Genomic DNA, 6,862 nt, shown 5'->3' with positions numbered 1-6,862 from the left:
TGGGTGAACAGAAAACTCCACAGCCTCATCCATTTTTAGTCTTCTCCTTTGGAATATTCTCCGAGTTTGTCAACTTCAATACCTATTGTTATTCAGTGCTTCAAATTTTATATATATTCATACAACAAACTCAAATAGTTTCCACATTTATTCTTCCACCTACCATTGTAGTTACCTTATATATATATATAATTGATTGTTGAATTTGTGAATAAGAGCTTAAACCAATGCTAGAATGCTTCCAATTCATACCCAGTTAAATTGTTTGATGAAGCATGTAATTAAATTTGAATAGAATCTATATGATAGAAATAATAATAATAAAAAAAAAAGGATCATTTCCATTGACGTTTATATCTTTTAGGATTCACTTATTTGCCTTTAGTTGTGAAATATTTTAGCAATATGAATATTATAGTACTCAAAGTTTGTTAAGTTTTTGAAGTGAAAACAAACTTACTTAATTTGTAGACTTAAAAGGATGGCCTCCATATGTAAAAAAAAGCCACGACTTTTAATAATTACAACAAAAACACCTCAAGTTCAAGATAAACAAGCTACATTAGACTGAATAATATATTATAGAGCATTTTAACACTATAGGTGGCGTCCCAATACTACGAATTTTAATATTTTAATAATACATTAGAGAGGAAAGAGTTGTAGAGCAATGCTGTAGTTGCTCCTATTATTTGAAACTCTTAAGTAGCCATGGTTGTGGTACTTAGAAGTTAAGATAATAGATTTGTAATTTTTACACCTAGTAGAACATAGAGTTGCAAAAAATTGATGCAGTACCCAAATTTAGAACCAACAATATAACTTCAGTATTTGTTTGTTTGCTTGTTTTTATAACACATCACAACCCAAATTACAATGAATTAGAAAGGCAATAATCCTTCTCATAAATTCGACAGATCCACGTGATTTTGTTAAGTAATATGTCGAAATTAGCAAACATTCACAACTCTACAAACCTCAAGAATCTCATCCACAAGAGATTTAATTTCTCTTTACCCCTACCTTTAATTATTACATTGTTATTATTATTGTTTAAATTGATTTCTTTGGTGGTAGAGAAGTGGATTTTTTTTGTCCTTTGTTTGAAGAAGGATTAATTCTCCCCAACATAGTTGGTATCATTGCTTAACTTATAATATTTATAATGTACATAACATTTGCGCGTGTATATATCTATATCAAAAGGAATGTGACATCACAAATAGTCAACAAAACTTTGAAATGGAGAATGGAGAGGAGACAGGAATGAAAAAACTCCCATTGGAACGACAAAGAAAAATCTCCATGGAGACGGAGATGGAGAGAGCATGCATCCTTGAGCTCGTCTGCTGCCATCCCTAATGAAAGACGCATGCAAAGGAAGGGAAAAACAAGTTAAAAAAAACAACACATACACAAAAAGCCACATATTAGAGTTCAAATTCATATACAAAACAGGACTAAGTTTGCTAAACTTCACAACCAACAAAAGATTTACCACTCATAACATAGAATAAGAAAGAAGCCTTAAGATCAAGTGTAGCTAAAATTAAAGCATTTATATTAAGCTATCAAATAGACATGGATTGATTTATAAAATAAAGAGGCAAATAAATCCATAGTAAGAAAAAGAGCACAATTATTAATGATGATGAATAATGGGAAGTCCGTAAAAAACTCTCAGATCAGAAGCTGCAAATGTGGTAATCAGAGGGTGACAGAGATAGACGAGTGGAAGATCTTCACAATCTCCAAATTCCTGAATCATCACTATCACACTTATATATATATATATATATATATATATNTATATATATATATATATATATCAAAGTAAGAGAGAGAGAGAGAGAGGGAAAAAGAAGGTACATAAGAGAAAGGGTCCTAGCTACCATCCATGTCTCGTGCCATATTGGTCCACCAAACAACACAACTATAATGGAGTATCAATGCTAAAATTCAACTCTTTTCCATTTCCAACCTACAAAATTTAGGATCATTTCTTGTTTTTAAGAGCAAGTTTCGAACTCTGCCTGTCCTCTAATAATCACGAAATATAAATTGTCAATCACATTGTGGCAATCCGATAAGATATGATGTTATAGGCTATCACACACTTAATTTCTTCATAATTTATGTAAAATAAAATGAGTAATTTATGTATGAGCATTATTAGAAATATAGGAAGGAAAAAGAATTTACCATTGTGGAGCTTAAATTTAATCTCTCGAGATTCTCTTTCCCTTGCCTGTTACAAAGGTACAAAAGTCTCGTCACTCCCACCACCACCACCATAATCGAAGAAAAAACACTAATTATTATTAAATTAACTATATATTCACTGAGAGAAGTCAGATCTGGAATCTGAAGTAGTTTGAGCTAGCATTTAATACTAAAACAAAACAACGATGACAAACCCATTAATAAAGCAATTTCTGAAATAATAATAATCACCTGTTAATTTTGGTCGTGGGAAAATGTCAGAATCTGTGATATATATTTATGTAGTCATTTATTGCCGATGCAGCATCATCAAGATTCTCAGTTGCAAAGAAATCTGGAACAGCCCCAACGCAACACATTTGAATGTGAATCTTGATAATGCTACACCAGCAACCAACAACTTTACTATCTCTTCAAAAACCCTATCTCTCTCCCTCAATCAAATTAACAAGAAAATTTTTAGTTTTTTTTTTTCAAACCCTAGATTTTTACTTCAAAGAGTTAATCCAAGAAGGAAGGCTTGAATCTTTTTGAAAACCCATGTTCATAATCCAAATCCAATACACACCCTCATAATCGATCAACCCAAAGATTTGATCTTTAAGTTCGAAGTGAGAGATGGGAATGAGATTTTCAATAAATTTGGACAAAACGGTTGAAATCTAAAGACTCAAAGAAGAGAAAGGAATTTAAAGAGGAAAAAAAGCTAAGAAAAATTATTATTTAAAAGAAAAAAAAGAAGTGAAAATTAGAAGAGGAAATTGGAGAAAAGGGAGAAGAAAGGAAGAAGATTGGGGAGAAAAAGAGGAACAGTGGACATGGAAATCGGCGAGGAGAAAAGAAATTTGGTTATATATATATATATATATAATAAATAAATTAGAATGGGATTTTGATTATTCATCAAATGTCAATGTTTTCACACTATTGGAGGATTTCTATTGGTTGTTGTGTTGCTTCGCTGTATAGTACTATCACTATAGCACATCACCCTCTTCCCCAAACCCTAATTCTAATTCTAATTTTTATTTTTTGTTTTAAATAAATATTTATATATTATAATATAAAAGATAATTTTCCAAGTTTTCCTCGTATCATCATGTCTTTGATCACTTAACTCAAAAAAAAAAAAAAATCATGGTTTTAGATCACCCATTTTTTCCTTTATCGTTTTTCTTTTTAAATCTATTGTTTATTTAACGTGGGGTTGGCTTAGAGTAATTCTTTTTAGGATCCAAATTATAAATTAAGCATAATGCTCCAAAGCTTATCTCTTCATTTTTTGAACTATTTTGTTCTTTTTTACGTTTTTATGAGAATCTAATGAACCCTTTTGGTTTTTTAAATGGTTATATATATATATATATACTTTAACAAGTAAACATTCAAATTTATCGAGCTCCATTTGATAATTTTTTTATTTTTTGAAAATTAAGTCTATAGAATACTTATTTTATGTTTAAATTTCTTATTTTTCTTCTCTATTTTTTATCAATATTTTAAAGAACTAAGTCAACTTTTAAAAAACTATTAAAAAAAAAAGTTTTTATTTTATTTATTTATTTATTTTTATGAAATTTGGCTAAGAACTTAACTCTTGCATTTAGAAAATATGCAAATATGGTAAGAAAATGATAAAATAAATTTAATTTTTAAAAATAAAAAATAAAAATGATATAGTTATTAAACTAGCCTAACTTTTTATAGATATATGATACTATGTTTCGATAAATTAAGAGAATAATAATTTCAAATTCTTCTTTTATGATCATGCTTAATTAATAAAAAGATATTATAAATAAAGAACTCGTGCATAGTAAAATGGTTATTGGACACACCAAAATCCTAAGGTTAAATCAACTTCAGAAGGGGGATAAATCAAAGTTTTCCAATGTAAAACAACAACATTAGAAAGATTCTTCGATTATCCTTTTTTAAAGTACTGCAATCATTAAAATAAAGATTTAACTTAAAAACTATTAATGATGACATGCAATTTGAAATCAAGGGATAATAATGAGTTTTTTGGTTTAACTTGCCGAATGAGATGCGATTAATCGAGGTGAGTTTTTAATTAGGTTCGATGTAGTTGGGTTTTATTTTAATTTTAGAAAAGAATAGGCAAATACTTAACATTAAAAAACAATAATAGAAGATGTAATATAACTATATTTTCTAAAGGCCATATCCTCAATTATATTTGAGTATGGATTTGATTAAAAAGCACATGTTAAGATGTGGGTTTAAAATTTACATTTTTAAGATAAATAAATTTGTTACCCTCTATGAGTTAGTAGCCAATATAACTATAACTATAACTACATAAGATATCGACCAAAAATTCCACTCTCAAATTGTTGAATTTTTTTTTTAAAAAAAGCTCAATAAATTAAATTAGTAACTAAACTAAGTTCAAATTCTTCAATTGAACTAAAAAACCTCAGGAAGTAGTTATATATTATCTAACCACAATATTATTATATATTTTATTTAATTTTGAAGTAAAAACACAAATATCAATGAAAAAAGTGTTGAGAAAAACCTTCCACTTTTATCGCAAGAATAAGCAGAAAAATAATTACGTGGAAAACTCTCAACTAAGAAAAACCACAATTCAAAACTCTTGACCGTCATACAAAATAATTCTTTCTTCTCCAAATTACAATAGTACTCTCTCAAAGTTTTTGAGAGCTCACAACTTTTTATTTCACTTTTAAATTAGAGAATACAGAAGGAATTTAATTAGAGTTAACATACTAAACTTAAAGTATTTTTAATTGGGACAATTTGAAACTAGAGGCATAGACTCTTTATAGACTTGGAGCTCATCCCTATTATTCAATTTAATCGATGTGAGACAAACTGCACTTTTAATATTTTGCAAAAATTCAACAAAATGGTCATTAGCTAATTCAACTAATCAATGGTTTGCAAAACTTTTCCAGATCAAATGAAAAGATGCACGTGTGAAATGGTTTAAGTTGTATTTATTAACTTTAAATTAACCACATTAATAAACAAAACTATAAAAAACTAAACCACATGGTTAGCATGTGAAGATGTTTGGATTATATTCGATCGAGTCGTTAATTGTCCTTCCACGTAAAGTTAAGAAAAAAAAAAGAAAAAAAAGAAAAAAAAAGAAGTTACAGTTCACAAAACAGATTGCAACTATTTAAGATTTGATTTCATAACTACTTAGACATCATTTGGTAATGAAGTTATTTTTTGCTTTTTATCTTCTAAATACACGTTTGATTTCTTCTAATTCTATGCTATAACTTTCACATTTTTTTAAAGAAATACTTGAATTCTTGGTGCATATTTTTTAGAGTGATTTTGAACGTTAAAATCAATTTTTAATGTTCAAAACTTGTATTTAATCACTCAAAATTAATTTAATATTTAATTATACGCTTTTAAATGCAATTTTCTTGTCATCAAAATTGGGTTTTGAATGATTAAAAGCACGTTTGAGAGTGATTTTGAAAATGACAAAAATGATTTTAACAATTTCAAAATCTCTCTCGAAAATACCCTTAGTTAAATTCTTGAAACAAAATTCATTTTATAAAAACTACTTATTTTAGTTTTTATATTATGGTTTGGTTTTGATAACGTTGGTAGAAAGTAGATAACAAAACAAATAAGTTTATAAATAGAAGAAATATTTTTATAAGCTAAATTTTTAAAAACTAAAAATAAAATAAACCAAATAGTCACTAAAAGGACATTGGACCTTGTTTGATAATCATTTAAGCTTTATTTAGTTAACATTTGGTTTTTCCTAATCACATCTTCGATTTTCTTCCATTGATGAACAATATCATTAAACTAAACATGATTCAAAGAAGATTAAATCACAAATTTTAAACTTTTCTATGATACTTTTGTTAAGAGCATATATTTAAACCAGTTAGTTAAATTATACTTAGGTTGGAAATTATATTTCTCATCGTTACTATAAATAAATATGATGTTTGTTTCTAATATTCAACTTTGAAAATAAGAATGTACAAACGTAGTGAATCTAGAGATGTTTGAGTATAATAACGAGGGAGGGGGCTTGATTTATAATAAATATATAGGAGAAATTGGTATATATACTATAATACTTTTTCTATTTTGTCATATTACCATTTACGATACACATGCAAGTGACATTTAAAATAATTCTTAAATTATGTATATGTAAATTTATGAATCTCTTATATAGAAAGAAGAAATTTTGAATGAGTTAATTGTCAACAATATTAAATTACTTCTTTTAATGTTTAAAACAATTTGTATGCAACCCTTTTTGCCTTCATAAATAAGCTAATAAATATGCTTTAATGTAAAGCTAGCCAATAATGTGTATACAATAAATGAAATATTGATATTTTGGAGAGGAGGGATATTCAAATAGTATAGAATTCAAATAAGGTAGTTAACCTAATTAAGCATATTAAACTTAAGACATCTCCCTTTCTATAGCACAAATTATTCAACTTTAAGACATCTCCCTTTCTATAACACAAGGCTAGATCTACCCTCAAATAAATTAGCTATCTTAAATATAGAATAGACAAAATTTATTCAACTTTCTTTTTTTTTATGTTGAATATATAGAAATTATAACACTGGTGGAACCAGAAAT

General features: G+C 27.4%; 1 long non-coding RNA gene across 1 annotated transcript; it reads right to left on the bottom strand.

Moving 5' to 3' along the window:
• Positions 1–987: 987 nt before the first annotated feature.
• Positions 988–3,064, bottom strand: LOC120088624. The gene is made up of 3 exons (XR_005484989.1): positions 2,455–3,064; positions 2,203–2,248; positions 988–1,358 (listed from the first exon to the last, which is right to left on the bottom strand). It is a non-coding gene; the product is annotated as an uncharacterized LOC120088624 (long non-coding RNA).
• Positions 3,065–6,862: the final 3,798 nt, after the last annotated feature.

The sequence above is a fragment of the Benincasa hispida genome, chromosome 10 (genome assembly GCF_009727055.1).
Source record: "Benincasa hispida cultivar B227 chromosome 10, ASM972705v1, whole genome shotgun sequence".
Taxonomy (NCBI): Eukaryota; Viridiplantae; Streptophyta; class Magnoliopsida; order Cucurbitales; family Cucurbitaceae; genus Benincasa; species Benincasa hispida.
Note: the sequence above shows the minus strand (reverse complement) of the source record. Positions and strands in the feature narration are given on the sequence as shown.